Source organism: Ovis aries, chromosome 10 (assembly GCF_016772045.2).
Source record: "Ovis aries strain OAR_USU_Benz2616 breed Rambouillet chromosome 10, ARS-UI_Ramb_v3.0, whole genome shotgun sequence".
Taxonomy (NCBI): domain Eukaryota; kingdom Metazoa; phylum Chordata; class Mammalia; order Artiodactyla; family Bovidae; genus Ovis; species Ovis aries.
Window position 1 is genome coordinate 33243869 of NC_056063.1, and position 23156 is coordinate 33267024.

Sequence of the window (23156 nt, forward strand, 5' to 3'; positions counted from 1 at the left end):
AATGATCCCTGGGACAAGCTGGCCTCCCAGCTGGTAACATCGCCGCGAGAGCCTCCATCGCTGACCCGGCGCTGGCCCTGCCTGGCCCCTGGGCACTGTGACTGCCCCCCGGGCTGCAGGAAGATCGCCTCATCCTTATACCCCCAGGGTTTCACACAGAAAGGAGCTCAGAGACCTCCTCAACCATCCTGGGTCCAGAACAAAACAAACGGTGAACCAGTAAATGAGCACTCAAGAGTCTAAAACCAAGACGATCGAAGAAGCCCAGATTAGGTCTGGTCTTACGTCCGCCTGGTTATTCATCACCACAGCACAAGACACCCGAGCTACTGGGAGACCAGAGAACTCAGAGGCTGCAAAAGTTTGGAAATTCACAGTAAACAATGAGTTTTCAAAGGAAAAGTGGATTTTCTAATTATTTGTTGCTTCTGCCAACTATAACTGTTAAGCGTTTGTAAATATATATATATAATATTTTTAGGGCTTCCCAGGTGGCGCTAGTGGTAAAGAATCTGCCTGCCAATGCAGGAGCCGTAAAAGACACGGGTCTGATCCCTGGGTCGGGCAGATCCCCTGGAGGAGGGCACGGCAACCCACTCGAGTACTGGAGAATTCAATGGACAGAGGACCCTGGCAGGCTACAGTCCATAGCATTGCACAGAGTCAGACACGACTGAAGCGACTTAGCACATACACATATAACATTTTTAACACACAGCAGAGAGGTCTGGCTGTGGGCAGCCACCTGAGTCCTAAAACTGCACTCTTCACTCCCAAAGATCTTTTAATTCCTAGTACCTGGCTCAATGCTTGGCATGCAAGCAATGATCAAAAGGCATTTGTCAAATAAGTGAACTTTCCCAAATGCCTTGGTTTAAAAAAAAGAAAATCATACTGCATCTTCGTGACCTACTTCAGCCAGGTGCCTCGTGCCCTGGTGTCAGTCCCGTGGTCACCACCCCAAGGGCGGGGCTCCACCCAGGGGAGCGGCAGGAGAATCTGGGTCAACAGAACCCCCGATTCAACGCAGCCCAACAGTTAATGAGCTTTTGCAGAAGGGGCATAAAAGACAAAGTAATAATAACTTGCGCAGGATAAAATAAGGCTCCCAGCTCGAGGAGAGATTGCTGACTGGGAGCAAGTTTTCAGAGAGCTGTTTAGCAACGTTGTGGAACAATCCACAACCATTAGATACAAATGTGGACCGGGACCAACTGGCAGCTGTGCGCCCTGTGCTTTCACAATACTCACAGGCAGCCGGAGAACGGAAAAAACAACCAGGCGGCAGGACCGAGGCAGGAGACAGAGGGGCAGGCCTGACCGTCGCGGAGGGCCCGAGGACAGGCAAATAGGGGGACGCCCGGGGACCCCTGAGCACTTCTTCCAGAACCCTGCAGATGACACAGTTACCAGAAGCTTACCCATTAGAGACATCCCAAGCGTTTTTTTTTTTTTTTTAAACTTCCCTTCTTAAAAAGGGGACACTGTGTCCTTGGCTGAGGTCCTGGCACTCTTCTTGTCTGTGACCCCGCGGGGGATGACAGACCGACAATTCTGGGCAGACCCCAACGACAGCAGTCTGAACCCTGAGACAGAGTCAACTCAAGTAAAAAGATTTTCTTGCCTACACAATGTTATATTTTTCTCTGCTTTAATTACTGAATCCTGTAACTGGGATTCATCACTGATTCAAACAGATGCTAAAAATAGTCTGTTCTAGAATGTGGAATGAGAAGCATCGTGTGATTTTGCTACTAAATGGACTCTGTTTTTTTCACAGCTCACTAACTTACTCTTCAGATATATTTCCTCTTTTTATTAACCAAAAATGTAAAACCCTCCAGATTCACATTAAACATTAATTTTCAGTACTAATTATGTATTTATAAGTTTGTAACTTAAGATCTCAGACATACACTAACTTTACTAAAAAACAGTCTCTCTGACTCCTTACCTCAGTGTCTAATCATGACCTTCATCAAACACCTCTGATTGCAAAAATACAACCTCATTTACATATGATGAATGAATTAAAACGGAGCTGTGATCCAACAGGCCCCTGCTGCAAATGGCAAATTATTAATAACACCTTACATCTGAATCCATGGTGCCATTTACAAAGGGCTCTCACATAAATCGTCCCGTTTAATCTCTACAACGAGCATGATGCCAACAAGCAAGGCAGAAATTAACTAGCTTACCAGTGAGGAATTGGGCTCCAGGGGTGCACAGCATGGAAAGGTGGGAGGGGGAAAGGCCCTCCCTACATCCTCCTCACTGAAGTCCCACCTATTATAACATTTCCTAAGCACCCCCAGGCAAGCCCGCTCACCACCTCCTCCGGCTTCAACAGAATTCAGGATAAGCACCCAAATAAACACCCAACTCCTCTTCTTCCTACTGAGATTTCCCTCTGGATGCAGAGGCTCTGTCTTCTCACCTCAATGAGAAGCTCTGGAGGGTAAAAACAGAAGCTTACATTTCATGCTGTCTAGAATAACACCATGCACACCACAGGGGGACGCTGGACCAGTGTTACGACATCTCCTATCAAGAAACCATCGCGGAGACCAAGGTCCGACTTCACATCCCAACCCTGGCGTGGCTCTTGGCTTTGACCTCACCTTCCTCATTGCAGCTATGTTAGAAAGTCCATCCCAGGCCATCATTAGTAAATATCAAGGAGGTTTCCTTAGCAATGATTCAAGTTGCTTTCACCTTTATAAATGGTCCCTGGTTTCTGACTGTGTGTTGGTTCTTGAGAACCTGGGAACTTGACCCACTGGGTGTCTCCATGGTGTCTATTTCCTTGCTATGACCCGCCTTGATTCCCATATGCCCCTGGCTTCTGTCCATTCCTTTAACTTCCAGTCCCACCTGATTCTCTCACCCTGACTTTCTCTCAACCCTGACCCTCACATGGACCACAGTCGGCCCCTACAGGGACCCACAGAGTTTCTACAACTGCCGTAAAGCGTGGCTACTTCTTCACTTATACCTTTAGTCCTGCAGGTCCAAGCTCCTTCAAGAGAAGGACAGATGTAACTCAGATATGAGGGCAGTCACTCTGGCCTCCCCACAACAATATCCTTCCTCTTCAAACTCGGACTAAACAATATTACAACCTCCCAAAGTACCACACAGTCAGCAATCAGCATACTGCCAGACACCAAACAGACCATAAGCAGATCAGGGCTACTGTTTAGTTTCACTCAGTATGCTGAATCTTAAATTTGGACCAAAAATATCACATAAATGCACAAAAATACTTAAGAAATCTGCACCTTATCAGATGGAAATAGTGGATATAAATGCACAGCAGAGGGCTGGGTTTTTCCCATCACCATGACAATTTTTATGTATTCCAGAATGAAAATCTATTTCAAAGCTTTCTGTCTACCACTAAACCTGACATAAAGATTTCACGAGCAATTCAACAAGTAACGTCAGTTCTTTTTCTCCCTGGGGACAGAGTATAGTCATAGCCGCTGTAACAAAGGGGTCCATAAACGCTGCCCCCTCTCCCAAAGGGGACCTGTTCATGCAAACGAGACAGATACACGCAGCTATCACAGTCTATGATACGTCCGCATTCAAGTCTCCGGAGCCCCCGGTCACACCCTGCAGTAGCCACGTCAGAAACACACTGAGGAGGAAAAACACAGCCCATGGGAGGAGACAGAAATAGGGGGGAATGATAACCGCCCAGAAAGACAGGTGAAATTTCAGTCGCCTGGAAAGTAGCTCATCGCTAAAGAGGAAATGGGAAGGAACTGAGAATGGCTCCCACACCCCCAGCCTTCACTTGTCTCCACAGGGAACAGGGCAGGAGGAGCAGGTCATGATGGAAAGGGAACACTTACCAGCCTGGAGGAGGGGACCCGAGGTGCAGGGAGACCCCCAGAGCCCCAGTGAACAGAGCTGAGCCCAGAGTAAGAATGTCAGGGTCCGCCAGCACGGCCGTAACTGGGCGGGCGGAACAGAGACCTGGCAGGCGGGAGGCCAAGGGGATGAACACGGATGAGAAGAAACAGCCTCTGGGAGCAAGCGCCAGCGGAAAGGCGCTCCCCCAAATGCCAGTGGAGGTAGAAACTGTTATACTTCTGTTGTCAGAGTATGTTAAGAGCCTTAAATTATTCAAATGATTTCAACTAGCAATTCTTTATATATATGGAAGTGACAGTGAAAGTCGCTCAGCCTTGTCAGACTCTGTGACCCCACGGACTGTAGAGCCCACCGGGCTCCTCTGTCCATGAGATTCTCCAGGGAAGAATACTGGAGTGGGTTGCCATGCCCTCCTCCAGGGGATCTTCCCGACTCAGGAAACGAACCCAGATCTCCTGCAGTGGAGGCGGATTCTTTACCATCTGAGTTACAATGTGTCACTACATATATGCTGCTGCTGCAGCTAAGTCACTTCAGTCGCGTCCGACTCTGTGCGAACCCATAGACGGAAGCCCACCAGGCTCCCCTATCCCTGGGATTCTCCAGGCAAGAACACTGGAGTGAGTTGCCATTTCCTTCTCCAATGCGTGAAAGTGAAAAGTGAAAGTGAAGTCGCTCAGTCGTGTCCGACTCTTAGTCACCCCATGGACTGCAGCCCACCAGGCTTCTCTGTCCATGCGATTTTCCAGGCAAGAATACTGGAGTGGGGTGTCATCGCCTTCTCCACACTATATATATAAATATATTCTAAAGGAGTAAACACAAATGTGGGCAAAGATTCGTACATTAAGATGCTCCCCTTAGTGTTATTTAAAATAATAAAACACTGGAGAAATAGGACAAACAATTTAAAGCAAATTATGTTAGGTTTATAAAATAAATTATTAGGCAACCACCTATGTTGCATTTTAGAAGACTTCCAAATTACATGGTAAAAAGTCTTATGACAAGAGATTACATGGGAAAGCATACAAAATAGTATCTACAGTATTAACTTACGAAAAGATTATTTCTTGGGTATCTACTATGTACTAGTGCCTAGGTACTAGGGACCTAGTAAAAAATGCAGTAAAAGATACAATTCCTTGTTTTTGTGGAGCATGGATTCTACTGGTAAGCATCCCAGAAAGGGTAAATAAATAAATCTGCAAGAGAATCTCACGTGAAATAAATGCTAATGAGGCAGACATTAACAGATGATATAAAAAGAATATCAACCATTATAAAAAAAAATCTGAAGTTGACTTAAAATGTAAAGCAAAAGCCAAAATGTAAAATAAAAACCAAGAGCGAATTTCAGGTGACTTAATTTCAGGTCTAGAAAAATAAAGGTGGCATTAAGACAACTGAAAAAGTGTCTGGGTCCTTTATGGTTTACCCTTCAGTATCCCCAGGAGGCGACCTTACAAACTCTCACCTCTTTCAGCCCCAAACATAAAACTCAGGAAGTGCAGGAAGGCAACCTGCCCAGGGAGGCCTGGGCTCCACCTATGGCTCCCAACAGCCTGTTCCCCACTCAGAAGGTAGAGCAATTCTGTCAGCAGGGGAGCTGGATCTCCGCCTCTCCTGGTCTGAAACTCTCTACGGGCTGGTCACCTCACTCAGGTAAAAGCCACAAGCCTTGCAATGGCCTGGGAGAGGCACCTGGCCCCTGGCCTCCCCTCCCTTCACCACTCTGCGCTCCTCTCTCCCTTCGGACTCTGGCCACCTCCCTGTCCTGCAGGGATTCCTCTTCCCCTAGGCCACCTGCCCCCTTCCGATGTGCACGTGTGTGTAACTGACTAAGTTTCCTCCTCTACCGCCCACTTCTCCCATTAATGGCAGCTCAGCAGGGGTGGGGCACAGTTTTTTCACTGTCTGGTTCACTGATGAATCCCTGGTGCCCAGACAGCCCACAACACATAACATGGGAGTCAACAGCCAGCCTGCTTTAAGTCCATGTGGCGTTTCATCCCTACTTTTTATACAGAAGAAACTAGAGAATTATGAGACTATCAGATTTTAGATGTATTTATTTTGAACTTTTCCTCAGTGATCTCATCTAGATCTGCCTTGTACTTAGGTCTCAGCCAGATTACTTTCTACAAGTAGATTTTCAGGGGATATTTCTGGTTTAAGAGCTACATTTAAAGATGAGATCTGTAGGAAGAAAGACATTTTATAAAAATCATCAACTTATCAACTTATGCCTCCTTTTAGTTTTCCACTCAAATAAGAAAGGTCAAATTTTTTTTAAAAAATGACTGAAGTGAAAGCAAACATCACGTTACATCTTTTTACAGAGTGAGAGACGGCAATCTTACAATTAAAAACAGTAGTCAGAAGATTCACCCTTTTTTTTTTTTCTGAGTCTGATTAAATGGAGAAGAGAGATCTTCTCAGCAGAGGATCACAGATAAGAAAAGAGCAGGGTAGAAACCCGAGCATTCCAGCCTCCAGCCAAGAACATCCGGACGGTGTCTTGCTGGTGAGGATGGACAAAGCATATTAATGAGAAATCCTGTTGTTAACGCTATTCAGATGTGGGCTCAGCACCAGCTTGCCCAAACGGAATGGGTTTCATTCACAGGGGAGGGAAAGTTACACACACGAGAACAAAGGCGTGTTTACATTCCCCATTCACTGCTGTAACCTGAGCTTATGAGGCCACCTTCACCCGCGCTGGCAGAAATCCAGGAAGAGGTGGTGGTGGTCAGTCAAGGAACCAACATGGGGACAGGATGCCGCCCTGCTCCAGTTCAGCATGAGATGCATGACAAGGGTGTTTGTTCACCAAGGCTAAAATCTAAAGCGTCATCTAGCCAAGCAGCGCAAGTCTAACCGCATCCAAGATCACACAGAGCACGAGGTCTAACACTGAGAAGACGGTCCACTCCACCACAACCTTCACCAACGGGACTGCTTTTAATGTAACTGCAAGAGAAGCGCACAGACACGTCTGCCCAGCTCCATGGTGCTTTGAAGAAATAACCAAAGGGGAGATTTAAATACCAGATATATGCAAAATCATTCCCAAAGGGTTTTTACTCTCAGCATTCAACCAATGTTGAATCAGCAAGACGCCTCCTACACAGGCATCTATGGACACCCCCACGCCAGGTCAAGGTCTCTAACTTTCATGGAACTTGGTCACTTGGGACATAGGTAACTGGCCAGACCATACAGTCCCCGATGCCTGCTGCGTGGTCACGGCTACAGTCCTACTGATCGCGATCGACCTGCTGGTCCTGGCGGTTTTCCCGCCAGGCGCGCTCACTTCCTTCTGTGCTCTGCTGGCACCTGCCGGCTCCCGCTGCCCAAGCTGGTCCCAAGATGAACCACTCTTAGTGCTATATCTGATGCCTGACAGAACAAATTGAAACTCTTTCCAAACAAATCCTCTCACAAAACAGAAGACTCCCTTCGGCCCAGGGATTCGTCTGAACAAAAACAGGGAACTAAGGGAACTAAGTCACGCTCCATCCAGTGATTAACAGAAGAGCAGGTGCGAAGAGGACTTTCCTGTGGCTCAGACAGTAAAGAATCTGCCTCCAATGCAGGAGACCTGGTTCGGTCCCTGGGTTGGTAAGACCCTCTGGAGAAGGGAATGGCAATTGACTCCAGCGTTCTTGCCTGGAGAATTCCATGGACAGAGGAACCTGGCGGGCTACAGTCCATGGGGTTGCAAAGAGTCAGACAAGAATGAGCAACTAACACTAGGCATGAAGAAGTGCCTAACCTCAAGCGACATCCATAAATGCAGAGAAGAGCCACCGTGCCATACGCTATTTTCACTTATTATGTTAGCAAAGGTTAAGACACAAAAATCTACGTGCTGGCCAGGGTTGAGGAACAGACACCCTGACACTCTACTGGCACACATATTAACTATAAAGGAAGCTTTTTCAGATAGCAAAGGGTGCCCAAGATCAAATTAGAATCTAAGGAAAAAATATGTATTTCCCGGGTTTCCCTGGTGGTTTGGTGATTAAGAATCTGCTTTGCCATGCAGGGAACCTGTTTGACCCCTTGTCCAGGGAGATCCCACGTGCCTTGGGGCAACTAAGCCCATGTACCACAACGCCTGAGCCAGAGACACAACTACGGAAGCCCGCAACTACGGAAATTCCCACACCTAGAACCCATGCTCCAAACCAAGAGAAGCCTCTGCAAGGAGAAGCCAGCACACCCCAACAACAGTAGCCCGCTCACTCCAACTAGTGAAAGCCTTTGTGTAACAATGAAAATTGAGCACAACCAAATATAAATAAATAAACAATAATTTAAACATTACGTATTTCCCAGAAGGCAATCTGTGATTGACAACAGACACAGAAATCAATTTGGATAGAAACACGCAGGGTTAATTTGACACCCCTCCCCTCCGCCCCGAACCCATGCACACACACACGCTCCCCGGCCGCAGTGTGACCAGGACGGACATGACCCAAAATGGCCTGGTTGGCTTTCCTCCCAGGACCTGGGATCTGAGACTCTGATTCTGGTTGACCCCCGTCATGTGTGCGCCAATGAAGGAAACTCACGTCAAAGGCTTTACTGACTGAAGTCCCACGTTCCTGGCATGTCCTCTTCCTACTTAGCACACAAACAGCATCTGGATCCAGTCAACTGACTCCCAGTTTGAATCTTCCAAATGTAGGATTGTTGTTGCTGTTTTTCAGCTGCCCTGTCATGCCTGACTCTTTGCAACCTCGTGGACTGTAGCCCGCCAGGCTCCTCTGTCCATGGGATTCTCCAGGCAAGAATCCTGGAATGGGTTGCTATTTCTTTCTCCAGGGGATTTTCCTGACCCAGGGACTGAACCCTCAGCCTCTTTAAAGGCAGGCGGATTCTTTATCACTGGGCCCCCAGGGAAGCCATACTCTGAGATTATTTTCTTATGCTCTTGTTTTTCCTAAACTCCCTTCTTTAACCTTTCTAATTTCATAGTGGTGATTTAACAAGTTTATCTGATGACTATATTGATCCCTATGATTCCCGTTTCTTAAAAAGACTGTGTCTGCTGTAACTAGAGTCAACACATCCCAAACCTCACCCTCCACTTCAGAATACCATTCTGGTAGAATTATAGGATTTTTTTGCGGCTCTTTTTTTAGTTTTTTTTTTTCTTTAAGTCCCATAACAATTTTAAAATCCATGAATCCTGAAAGAAATTTTCCAGAGGGGGCAAAAAAAAGAAATTGTCGTCTCCTCACTTTTAAAACTCACGTTAATGGTAACTGCTATTCACCGACAGATGAAGGCCAATCTTCTCCCGTCATTTGTTCCATTATTTTCCAATCTGTTACAGAATCCTACAGAGTACAGATGTGATGTGCCCTTCAAAATGTAAACTCTGGCTCATCTGAGAATTAACACAGCCTTGATTGTCTCCTCCCATAATCATTCCATCCAAGGCTTTCCCCGGCCCTAACAACGAACACTCAGAAAGGGAAGAAGACATATACATACTTATTTCAATCATAATAGTCAACTGTGACAACACAAAGAATACAAGCTTTCAAAGCACTTAATTCTGCTGAAGATGCAGTCGCGCTACACGCTTCGAAAATAACGCACTCCCCCATCCTGTTTTTAGAGAACTTTGAAAATCTAGACAATATGCTTCCTTTCAAAACACCAACTGCTTACAGAGGAAAAGAAACAGACAAATGATCTTGCCAAGAACCACTTCTGCAGTGTCTCTTGTTGGAGTAGCCCTTTCAGCAACGACGAAGATGTAAATTCAATCCTTGATGGGGTTGATGATATACCACCTCTCGTTTATCTAGAACTGAATTTTAGAACAAAAGAGAGCTTACAGGACTCTAATTCAGTTGGTTCCAACTTTTGCAAGGACGAGCACCCCACTTCGATGCTAAAAAATGTTAAGGGTTCTTATAATAGTTGTGTCTAGAGATTGAGAAAGTTAAAAAAAAAAAAGTGAGCACACAGCAATTCTTTAAAAGCACCCGCAAACAGGTGTAAAATAGTAAAACATGACTCTGATTTCTATTACAAAGCCAGTTAATGTCAGAACTAGGTTTAAAATCAAGTCTATAGGCTGCCAACACAGATGGGGCCCTAAGAATCCAGAGTGTCACTCATCACAGAGGAAGGTTTTCGGTACGCATGCCCAACAATCCTCTTAGGAACAAGACAAGCCGATCTTAAAGTTCTCATGGGAATAAAAGCAAAGATGTGAAATTCTGAAAAAGAAGACCGAAGAGCTGATAGCATCCCCATCAGACACAAAGACACTAAAGCTACAGTAATTAATCAGTGTGGTGCTGACTTCTGAGTAAATACATCTAAGATGGAGCAGATTAGAAACTGCAGAAAATGACACACACATACACATCTAGGAACTCAGTCTAAAATGGATGTGGCATTTCAAACCACTGGAGTAAAGATCACTATTAAATGCTACTGTAACAGCCCATTAGGGGGTTAAAAATCCACCGAGGCTGAACCCATCCTTTATAGCAAAAGAAATTTCAAACAGAGCCAACAAAGGACTGAAGGAAACAGAAGATTTTTTTTTCAATATGTATCTTGCAGTGGAGAAGGTCTTTCAAAACATGATCGAACAAGAAGCCAAATGTTAAATTACTTGAAAAAAAATCAAATATTACGTCATTACTGAAAATCCTATGCATGCACTGTCAGTCATGTCCAACTCTTTGCGACCCCATGGACTGTAGCCCACCAGGTTCCTCTATCCATGGGATTCTCCAGGGAAGACTACTGGAGAGGGCTGCCATTTCCTTCTCCAGGGGATCTTCCTGACCCGGGGTCAAACCCCATGCCTCCTGCATCTCCTGCACTAGCAGGCAGATTTTTCACCACTGAGCCACAATCATTTGAAACACGACTGAACAACAGAAGCCAAATGTTAAACTACTTGGAGAAATCAAATATTACTTCATTTTTAAAAATCCTATAAACAAAGCCAGAATTATGCACTAGACGAGGCCTCCTTCAGAACACAAGGATTCCAACCAGCAAACACACCCAGGTTCTCTGCCACTGGTGCACAGCACTCCTGTCTGCTATACAACCCCAGATCACTCAGAAGATAGACAGCCTTAAAACAAAAAACAAAAAACCTAAATCTCACAGAATCCGTGGGAACAACATTTCTCTCTTGCCTGGGCCTGGGAAGTGAGGTTTCTAGAGCACCGTCCTCAGCTACAACCTCCACTCACACTGGAAACCATCAGCCACACAGAAAATCTTTCATTAGGCATCTCGGGCCACAGTTGAACTTAACAAAACATACACATGGCAAAGCAACAAGCATCTTGCGCCTGCTCTGGGGTGTGTGGTCTGACTGTCCGCACCCAGACTCAGCAGTGAACGCTTACTGATTTATGATGTCCACAGACACGACTGGGTACCTGCTGTATGTAAGTTGTGACACCAAACTCTAAGACGGAGAAGAACCAGCCCTCTGCCTTTGAGAAGCTTACCGTCTAACTTATTAGCCAAACAAACCATACGCATCAACAGGAGCAACGCGTGTCATGTTTCAATCTTCTCACTTTCCCATGTGACCAAATAAAGCCAAACAACTGTTATCTAATGTATTAGTTATAAGCAAATCACTTCTAACCATGTGTTTTTTTTAAACCAGTTCAGGGGTTACCTAAGTGCCTCGGCCCCAAACTAGAAGGCACCACAGAATAGCCGCTTAGCTGGGTGGGGGCTCCCCTGGCATGGTAAAGCAAGCAGCTGCTGTGTGCGTGTGCGTGTGTGTGACTCAGTTGTGTCTGACTCTTTGCAGGGTAATGTAAACAGCTATTTCGTGTGTGTGTGTGTGTGTGTGTCACTCAGCTGTGTCCGACTTGGTGGCCCCATGGACTGTGACCCACCAGGCTCCTCTGTCTACGGGATTGAACCCAGGTCTCCTGCACTGCAGCTGCTATTAGTATTTAAACTCAACCGTTATTCAATATCACATAGGTCCTGAAACGATGACATTTTTACTTCTCGTGGATTCTTTCCCCCTTATCCATATCCTGTTTTCCTCCAAGTTTTCATCCATTCACTCTCTTGGACATGAACACAACATTTGCTACAATTACATATTTGCTCACTTCTGTCCATTTTTGCCAAGTTTTCTTCCTTTTGTGCTTCCCATGCTATCACTTTGGAGGATATTAATGTATTTCATGATGGAAGCTCTGATTCAGAGGGAATTCGCTCCTCCCCCACCCCACCATCACTCCCCAGAGAATGGGAGACATTTCTCCTTTGCGTCCTTGGCCAAAAGCACCAGCCATCGGAACTATCAAAGGAGAAACTCTTTTCATCTTTTTCGTTTACAAAGTCTTTGAAACAGTTCTGACTTTCTGTAAGGTCATCTGCAGGGCAATTCTGACTTTGCAAGAGATTCCCAAACCTCTTATCCTATGTGTACCTTCAGCATACAGAGTCTAAAAAGATTCCTGAATAATTATTTCATGTGTTTCTTCACTGCCCATGAACATTCCCCATAAAGCTGAAAAAGATTTTATAGGTTCCTTATTTTAATCTGAGGAAATGACTGAACTCAAGACAAAGCATCCTTTAATCTGATAGTTATGAAGAGATGAATGAAATTATAAGTCAATTCCATTAAGCCGTCCTTAATAATTTCTGCAATAAATAACTCTTTGGTTAACAACCAGGACTCTCAATATACTGCAGTGAATATATTAAATGTAGATTAGGTTAACAGAGGCCCTATAGTCTTAATTTCAGACCCCATGACTAGTTTCATAAAAATTATGTTCACTGCCTAGAACTGGAAATTAAAGTTACACTTCTACTCCAAAAATAAGTGCTCCAGAGAAGCACTCTTAGCAAATATTTCTTGTGAATTATAAGACACTTTCATTTGCCACAGTCAGGGATTTTCATAGTAAATATCTTTAAAATCCTGAGTGTTTCATTTGTATTCCAGCAGAAACCATCCAGCCCTCAAGAAAAAGGACTAGGAGAAGTCTTCCCATGGCAAATAGATGGGGAAACAGTGGAAACAGTGGCTGACTTTATTTTTCTGGGCTCCAAAATCACTGTGGATGGTGATTGCAGCCATGAAATTAAAAGACACCTACTCCTTGGAAGGAAAGTTATAACCAATCTAGATAGCATATTAAAAAGCAGAGACATTACTTTGCCAACTAAGGTCCGTCTAGTCAAGGCCATGGTTTTTCCTGTGGTCATATATAGATGTGAGAGTTAGACTGTGAAGAAAGCTGAGCGCCAAAGAATTGATGCTTTTGAACTGTGGTGTTGGAAAAGACTCTTGAGAGTCCCCTGGACTGCAAGGAGATTCAACCAGTCCATCCTAAAGGAGATCAGTCCTGGGTGTTCATTGGAAGGACTGATGTTGAAGCTGAAACTCCAATACTTTGGCCACCTGATGCAAAGAGCTGACTCATTTGAAAAGACCCCGATGCTGGGAAAGATTGAGGGCAGGAGGAGAAGGGGACGACAGAGGATGAGATGGTTGGATGGCATCACTGACTCGATGGACATGGGTTTGGGTGGACTCCGGGAGATGGTGATGGACAGGGAGGCCTGGCGTGCTGCAGTTCATGGGGTCGCAAAGAGTCGGACACAACCGAGCGACTGAACTGAACTCAACTCCCAGTCTGTTCATGTATGGGTCCCCTGTCATTCAGCCATGATGAAGTGCCTTTGTTATCATGCTCACTGGACCTCCATAATCCTGGAAAACCAAGGGTGTCTTTGTTTTGCTTTTCTGGAAGGGAGGGGAATGACAGGAGAGCACCAGAGGTATCACTTAAAAGTTAGAGATGTAAGGAATCAGGAGGCAAAGATGCATTATCTTACAGGAGGTCAGGGGCTTCCCTGGTGGTTCATCAGTAAAGAACCCGCCTGCAGTGCAGGAGACAAGGTTTGATCCCTGTTTGGGGAAGATCCCTTGGGGAAGGGAATGGCAACTCATTCCAGTATTCTTGCCTGGAGAATCCCATGTATAGAGAAGCCTGGTGGGCTACTGCAAAGAGTCAGGCATGACTGAGCACATGGACCAGGAGGTCAGAGATTCACTGTCCTGAGCCCAAAATGAACTGCACTGAACTGAGTTCTCAGGACCTTTCTGAGATCTCTTTCTGGTGAGCCGTGGCTTCTGCACACCCAACCTTTCCTGGCTACTGAGGGGACAGCCATCCTCCTGAGGCCTGTTACTACCTGCGGAGACTGAAATGGTCCTGACGCAGCTGCCCAACTACAAAGGCAAACTTGAAGAAAGCAAGAGAAGCTCCAACAGATGGTCAAGGCTCTAAGAAGGGACATCCTACAAATGTGATACAGATGAGGAATGGAGAGGCGGCCCAAAGCCACAGGACAGTGTGTTCGGGGCCATTTCCCCGAAAAACTGTTCAAAGAAACAACAAAAGCACGAAATAACAAATTCACAATTTAAAGAGCAAATACAAATATTTTTTAATAGAATGGGCCTCCCTGGTGGCTCAGACAATAAAGAATCTGCCTGCAATGCAAGAGATATGGGTTGTATCCTTGGGTCACAAAGATCCCCTGAGGAAGGGCAAGGCAACCCACTCCAGAATTCTTGCCTGGAGAATCCCATGGACAGAGAAGCCTCGCATGCTGCTGTTCACGGGGTCGCAGTGTCGGACACAACTTAGCAACTGAACAACACAACAAAACAGCGAGAGAGGGTTAAAACATAGCCTTGGTGGTAGTGGTGGTTTAGTCTCTAAGTTGTGTCTGACTCTTGCAACCCCATGGACTGCAGCCTGCCAGGTTCCTCTGTCCATGGAATTTTCCAGGCAAGAATACTGGAGTGGATTGCCATTTCCTTCTCCAGTGCATCTTTCCGACCCAGCAATCACCCAGGTCTCCTGCACTGTAGGCAGTTCAGTTCAGTTCAGTCGCTCAGTCGTGTCCGACTCTTTGCAACCCCATGAATCACAGCACACCAGGCCTCCCTGTCCATCACCAACTCCCGGAGTTCACTCAGACTCACATCCATCAAGTCAGTGACGCCATCTAGCCATCTCATCCTCTGTCGTCCCCTTCTCCTTCTGCCCCCAATCCCTCCCAGCATCAGAGTCTTTTCCAATGACTCAACTCTTCGCATGAGGTGGCCAGAGTACTGGAGTTTCAGCTTTAGCATCATTCCCTCCAAAGAAATCCCAGGGTTGATCTCCTTCAGAATGGACTGGTTGGATCTCCTTGCAGTCAAAGGGACTCTCAAGAGTCTTCTCCAACACCACAGTTCAAAAGCATCAATTCTTCAGCGCTCAGCCTTCTTCACAGTCCAACTCTCACATCCATACAGGACCACTGGAAAAACCACAGCCTTGACTAGATGGACCTTCGTCGGCAAAGCAATGTCTCTGCTTTTGAATATACTCTCTAGGTTGGTCATAACTTTCCTTCCAAGGAGTAAGCGTCTTTTAATTTCATGGCTGCAATCACCATCTGCAGTGATTTTGGAGCCCCCCAAAATAAAGTCTGACACTGCTTCCACTGTTTCCCATCTATTTCCCATGAAGTGATGGGACCGGATGCCATGATCTTCATTTTCTGAATGTTGAGCTTAAAGCCAACTTTTTCACTCTCCTCTTTCACTTTCATCAAGAGGCTTTTTAATTCCTCTTCACTGTCTGCCATAAGGGTGGTGTCATCTACATATCTGAGGTTATTGATATTTCTCCCGGCAATCTTGATTCCAGCTTGTGTTTCTTCCAGTCCAGCATTTCTCATGATGCACTCTGCATATAAGTTAAATAAGCAGAGTGACAATATACAGCCTTGACGTACTCCTTTTCCTATTTGGAACCAGTCTGTTGTTCCATGTCCAGTTCCAACTGTTGCTTCCTGACCTGCATACAGATTTCTCAAGAGGCAGGTCAGGTGGTCTGGTATTCCCACCTCTTTCAGAATTTTCCACAGTTTATTGTGATCCACACAGTCAAAGGCTTTGGCGTAGTCAATAAAGCAGAAATAGATGTTTCTCTGCCTGCACCGCAGGCAGATTCTTTACCAACTGGGCTACAAACATACCCTTAGGATGTAACATTTACTGTTTCTGCAACGGGGGAGAAGGAAGGACAACAGATCAAAAAGTTGTGGTCAACTCAAACCTCTCTGGGTTTACATTTATTCAGCTTTCCTAAAATGTGGCTTAACTCATTACTGTTCATATCCCCAGCACTTCAGAACTTCTGGGAACTTAAATTTAAATAAAACTTGCTGAATCTTATATATTTTAGTACTTTCTTATATATTTTAGTACTTGAGATATATCAAATTTTACTCAATTCAGGAAAAGAAATCATATTCCATCCATCCAGATAAGGAAGGGTTTCTCATCTCACCAACAAACCAATGCTTGTAAAACAAATATAATCTTTTAAAAAAAAATCTGAAATTACCAGAAATAATTTGAGGCTGACGCTAGAATTACGGAACAGAAAAAAGTCAACAAGGTGCCGAAATGTATTATATGAAATCCAACACTTCAGAAATAATATTTCAAAGCTAACTAGACCTACAAACGCATATGAATCTAATGCTTGGCTGCTTTTATACAAAGCCCATTTGAAAGGGATTCCATTCACTGAGGTTTTTTGAGATGTTCCTAATAGAAACAGAAACTGCACATATTTTTAAAATACATTATGCTATAGCACTTCTGAGGGGGGGGAAAACATGAAAGCCAACTTTTAGACACATTCATATTAATAAGAACCTATCCTAATAGCTGCTCTAAAAGGAAAAACTGAAGAGGTTATTTTCAAGTGCCTTGAAAATTCTGGAAACCCAAAAATACACAATAAGAAGTGACTGGAAATACATGCATCTCTAATTTTCAACAGCTAAGGCTTCCGAAAGGCAGTCAATCCAGAAATCATGTTCTTCGGGCAAGATTCAGTTTCATTTTCCTCTGGGCTCATTCATTTGCTTCTGATGACCATGCATAATCAGTGGGCATGCTAACTGTTAGAACGGCGTCTCCTGCTGGAAAGGGTCATCACAAGAATATGTGCTCAGTTGTGTCTGACTGTACGACCCCATGGACTGCAGCCCGCCAGGCTCCTCTGTCCATGGGATTTTCCAGGTAAGAATACTGGAGTGGGTTGCTATGCCCTTCTCCAGGGGATTTTCCCGACCCAGGGACTGAACCCAAGTCTTCTGCATTGCAGGCAGATTCTTTACCGCTGAGCCACTGGGGAAGCTCCTCACAAGAGTACACACCATCTCTAAAGATTATAGTGAGGGATGGATGCAGGATGACCAGGATGCAAACAGAGTCACGTTTTTCTTTTTTTCATTTCCCCCAAAAGTTCAGAGACAAAAGAAAAACAGTAAAATAGGCAAGGTGATAATATATATGAGATTCTGTTATATCTGGAAAACAAACGAAAATACAAATGTTCCCACATAAAGAAGAACTATAATTTTCAACCTATTTCCTATCTTTCGTATTTTGATTTAATGTTTGTCTGGAATCCACGAAACATTAAAATACTTGAATTTTACTTGCCTATTTCCAAAATTACTCAACAAAAGGGACGCAAAAAATTATAATTAAATAATTTACTTATAATGGATCATCACCATCTTTCTCCTTCTCTAGCTTGCATATTTTATTTACTTTTGTGTTTTAATCTAGTTCTCTCATCTTGCTGTACAACAGTTTCACAGTAAAAAGACAGTCCCAGACAACTGTCATTCTAAAATTCTATAGTCTAAAACACATTCATAGATCATTTTTCAACAGTTTTGAAGTTAAGTTCCACCTAGCTGGTAGAAGATTAACAAAACCGATACACCTTTAGACCGCCCATGAAACAAGGAGAGGAATCACAAATCGGTAAAGTCAGGAAGGAAAGAACAGACATTGATCACTACTAAGGATTACAAGGGACTTCTCTGAAGAAGCTTCTGCCACTAAACTAGACAATTTAGATGAAAAGGGAAATTCCTAGAAACATATAAATTAACAAAACTTACTTAGAAAAGCTGAATAAATGGACAGCAAGTTAAGAGACTGAATTAGTAATTAAAAATCTTCCCACAGAGAAAAGCTCAGGTCAAAATGACTTCACAGGTGAATATCTAAAAAGAAATAAATACCAATCTTTCACAAATTCTGCTACAAGAACAAACACTTCCTAATTCATTCTATGAACCAGTTTTATGCTGACACCAAAGCCAGACAAAGTACCACAAGGTAACTATACCCCTCATGAATTAGATGCAAAAACCCTCAACAAAATATTAACAAATCAAATCTAGAAACATATAAAGAGTTACATATCATGAACAAATTGGACTTATCCCAGGAATGCAAAGTTAGCTTAACCCCACAAAATCAATTAGCACAACATGTCATATTAATACAGAGAAGGCAATGGCACCCCACTCCAGTACTCTTGCCTGGAAGACCCCATGGATGGAGGAGCCTGGTAGGCTGCAGTCCATGGGGTCGCTAAGAGTCAGACACGACTAAGTGACTTCACTTTCACTTTTCACTTTCATGCATTGGAGAAGGAAATGGCAACCCACTCCAGTGTCCTTGCCTGGAGAATCCCAGGGATGGGGGAGCCTGGTGGGCTGCCATCTCTGGGGTCGCACAGAGTCGGACACGACTGAAGTGACTTAGCAGCAGCAGCAGCAGCAGCAGTCAATTTCATGACTAGAGCATGTCATGATCCTATATGTAGAAAGTCCCAGGGAATCCACAGTGACATTGCTAAAACCAAAAGACAGGTTCTACAAAGTCACAGGACACAAACCAGCACAAAGCAACTGTGGCGCCATGAAACCAGAAGACTGCTTCCTGGCCGGAAAGCAATGACAAACCTAGACAGTGTGTTGAAAAGCAGAGACATTACTCTGCCAACAAAGGTCCATATAGTCAAAGCTATGGTCTTCCCAGTGGTTGTGAGAATCGGACTGTATAAAAGGCAGAACGCCAAAGAATTGATGACTTTGAACTGTGGTGCTGGAGAAGACTCCTGAAAGTCCCTTGGACTGCAAGAAGATCAAACCAGTCAATCTTAAGAGAGATCAACCCTGAATATTCACTGAAAGGACCGATGCTGAAGCTGAAGTTTCAGTATTTTGGTCATCTGATGTGAACAGACGACTCACTGGAAAAGTCCCAGATGTTGGGAAAGATTAAGGGCAAACGGAGAAGAGGGTATCAGAGGATGAGATGGCTGGAAGGCATCATCCATGCAATGAACATGAACTTGGGCAAACTCCAGGAGATGGTGAGGGACAGGGAGGCCTGGCATGCTGCAGTCCATGGGGTCGCAAAGAATTGGACACGACTGGGTGACTGAACAACAACAAGGTGAAAACAAAGGTCCTTTTTAATTACATTAAAAACATTTAAAACAGACTTCCTTTTCTTTTTCTACTTAAATGTTTAAAACTTTTTTTCTTGGAAATATTTCACATCTACAAAAAGGTTCACAGCCCCCTAAACCTACAACTTGTACAGAATTACCATGAAGTAGACAAACTCGGGTCATTCACAGAGATCATGAAGCAGGGCACTGCCAGCACCCTCAGATGTGCCCTCTATGCCTGCTCAGGTGTTAATCCGTTCTCCTTCCCAAAGGGAATCACTTCCCTAACTAACACCTCTTTTTAATTTTATTTAAGTGAAATCTCGCAGTTATGAATTCTGCTGTTTAGCATCTTCTGCCCAACATTAAATGTATGAGATTATCATTGTTATTGCATGCAACATAACGTTTTCCATTTCTATCACGGAACAATATGTGAATTCACCACGATTTACTCAGTCACTCTACCGCTGATGAACATCTAGGCTGTTTCCAAACGGGCTATTACAGTAATGCTGCTGCAAACACCACCATACCTGCATCCTGGTAGGCTCAAGCATTTCTGCTGGATGTATGCACACCTAGAACAGAGATTCTAGCTCACACGGTACGTGGATAGTCAGCTTTAGTAAATAACGCCTGACGATTCTCCATATTTGTGACAGTTTGCACACCCATGGGTCAGGGATACTGGTGCCCGCTGCCCCACTGCTCTGCACACTACAGGCCTCTGTCTGGCCTTTTCCACGTGAGCCAAGCTGACGACTCTACGGTGGCATCTCAGGATTATTTCTATCTGTGCTTCCTGATTCCTAATGAACTTAAGCTTCTTTTCATGTGGTCACTGGCCATCTGTATGGCCATACCTGTACATCTGTAAAATACTTATTCAAATCTCTTACCCATTTTTCTTTCGGATCACACATCAATTCTCAAAAAGACCATACTTTCCAAACTTTCCGTATGTCATACAATCAAATGTCTACACATTTCTGGTTCTGTTTCAGGGCTTTCTATGCAGTTTCATTAATCTGTTTGCCTACGCTTGTGCCAATATTCGCTGTCTAGAATATATGACTTTGTAAACTCTTGATATCGGATAAGTCCTGCCGCCTGTTCTTATTCAAGGGTGTCTTGAAATTCTTTGCTCTCTACATTTGCATAAATCCTAGAAACACATAAACACATAGCCAGTTTCCACACCCCCAGATTTTTTCAGGCTATGGACTAGAGTTGAAAGGAACCACATCAATTTAGGGAGAATGGACATCTCTGTAATATTGGTCTTTCATTCCACGAACATAGTATATTCCTTCTTTACTTACCTGTTCCTTGAATTTTCTAAATATTTTATGGTTTTCTACGTAAAGGTATTGCAAATTACTTGCAAGTTCTACTCCTGTATATTCAGATACTTACTGTTATTATAAACAGTACCTTTATTAACTCCATTTCTAATTGTTTATGGCCACAGAGAATCTAGCAAGCGGGCTAAACACACATCTTAAGTCTAATAGCTTACACATAATCTTTCGGATGTTTATACATACAAAATAGTTTTGCCTGCATGTACTAAATTTTCTCCTCTTCCAACTCTTGTATCTTTCATTTCTTTTTCTTATTTTACTGCACTGGCAAGAACCTACAACATAATGCTGAATAAATGTGATAAGAACAAGCATCTGTATCTCATTTCCAATTTCAGAAGGTCACTTTTTATTATTTCGCCACCAATGGGACATCTGCTGCACATTTTCTTACAGATACTCTTCCTAGTTTGCTTGAAAGTTTTTCATCACAAATAGATACTAAATTTAGTGTGTCCTGCATCTAATGGTGATTGTCTAGCTTTTTTTCCTTCATTAACATGGTGATATACACTGGATTCTGAATGCTAAACCAACACTGTATTCTAAAATAAACACAAATAGCACATGATATATTGTCCTTTTATAGTGACAGATCTAACTATTATTTTTTAGGATTTAGCAAGCATGTTCATGAATGAGACTGCCCTTTGATTTTTTTCCTTGTAACATCCTTGACAATATTAGATATTAAAATTATGCTGGCCTGGCAGGTCTTCCAGGCTCAGAGGATTTTTGTCTACCTAATTCCAAATCTCCCCATTCTCCCTCCAAACCATCCATAAGAAGAGTGAAAAAATCCACCTATGACCATGCCTTCCAGCATTAATAGAGAAGGAAGAATACAACGGCCTTCAAATTACTTGTAAGTAGAGGAATAAACTGAATTCCAACCGAGCTTCCAACACACACCACCTCAAGCCAAGGTGCTTCTCGTGTTGAGTCACTGACATCTTGCATTATTCAAATAAGTCCATCGCATCTAAAACAACGACCTGGGAGGCTCGAATGCCACTGACAGTACAGGTACTGTTATTTTAATTTCCGATCTTCACAGAGTTTTTATTCTCATTATTTATAACAGCTTTATTATTATGAGTATCTCCTATAAGTTAATTCAAGCCTTTATGTAAGGGGTAACAAGAGAGATACGCCCCCACTGTTTCTGTCCAATAAAATCAAGTATCCCAATAAGTATTTGGAGAGAGTACACATTCCATTTAAACAAAACTGTACTTGGAATTTTCACGTATACACAGTGGATCTAAGTTATTTCTGTGTCCAAAAAAAAAGAAAAAAAATGCTGAGTAAATATTAAAATACAGGGCAATATCATTTGTTTCAAATGAAATTTGACAATCATTAGCAACCAAATAGCTGAAGAAATAAAGCCACAAACTTCCAAACTGTGTAGCAGGAAATAGTGGCCACAGATGTGGCTTAAAAGAAATTCTCTTCTAAACCCTTTAATGCCTAATCCCTAATACAATTCTTTCAAATGATGCCTTAAGGTTTTGTCAGGTCCATAATTTTTTTTTTGGAGGAACAGAATGTCCAGGATGTTCCTGGACATCCTGGAAATGGAAGAAGTTTTCAACTAACCTATGTGATTGCAATGGACAAACAGTGCAGAAGATATGCATTTTTAATTAGGCTCAGGTAGGGACTTCACTAAGGTTGACAAGCCTGTAACCATTCAAAATTACAATGCCAATTTGTATAAAGAAGTAATGTTTTAATAATCTTCCTCCCTGGGATATCTCAAAGAACAATTTCCACTTCAGTCGAACCTTTGGAAACAAAGCTGTTTGCCGTGTGTAATTGAAATCCAAAGACAGGTGACCGGGGAGTTTGGGGGATTCTGTGTATTGCTGTTTTTTAAATCAATAATCAAGGTCGTTAATTCTAAAGGGTGTACAAAAATGGGAGACAAATCCTATGGAAAACCAAGAACGAAGATATGTTCTAAATCTACAGGTTGGTTATATAACAAATTAGTTTTCTATTACTATTGAAATAGATGAATGTCTTATATTAGAAAATTACAATCATGGCACCAAAATTAAGATGTTACTTTGCAGGAACGGAAGGTGACTCTATGGCTCCCTTTCCAGGCTACGGACAGCCGCTCACAGGACGAGACCAATAGGAGCACATGCTGCTTCGTCTCCCTCCTTGCAACTTCCTGGTTAATGCCATCCCACTTTGGACTGGACGCTTGGCTCTCTGTTTAGGCACTATTCCTTCCAGGCACCACAAGGAGTAATGTAAATCCCTGAGCCTCTCCAGAAGCATTCATTCTAGCCTGAGGAAAGAGTTACAATGTCAGGCCAAAGTGGAAATCTGCCCAGGTAATTCCCTAACCCAGCACTACATAAAGGAACAGGTGAAAACCAAAAACCACTGTGTCATATACAATTTTGAGACGCTGAAAGAAAATAAGTGTGATGCCTGCAGGACAAAATGACTCCAATCAAGTTTTTAAATTACACAGTAGGGGTAGTGCTCTGCTTAGGTCATG

At 43.5% G+C, this 23156-nt stretch overlaps 1 protein-coding gene across 7 annotated transcripts in view; it reads right to left on the bottom strand.

Annotated features, from left to right (window-relative positions):
* Positions 1-23156, bottom strand: part of WASF3 (WASP family member 3) — a 74746-nt gene that overhangs the window by 46016 nt on the left and 5574 nt on the right. The window contains exon 1 of one of the 7 annotated variants that reach the window (XM_060394091.1): positions 22710-22935. The exons of 4 other annotated variants lie outside the window; for them this stretch is intronic. The gene's annotated coding sequence lies outside the window, so the exon portion shown is untranslated. Of the gene's footprint in view, positions 1-1251; positions 16056-22709; positions 22936-23156 lie in introns of those variants that run through there. 2 more of the 7 variants (XM_042254870.2, XM_042254871.1) reach the window with 2 other exon arrangements.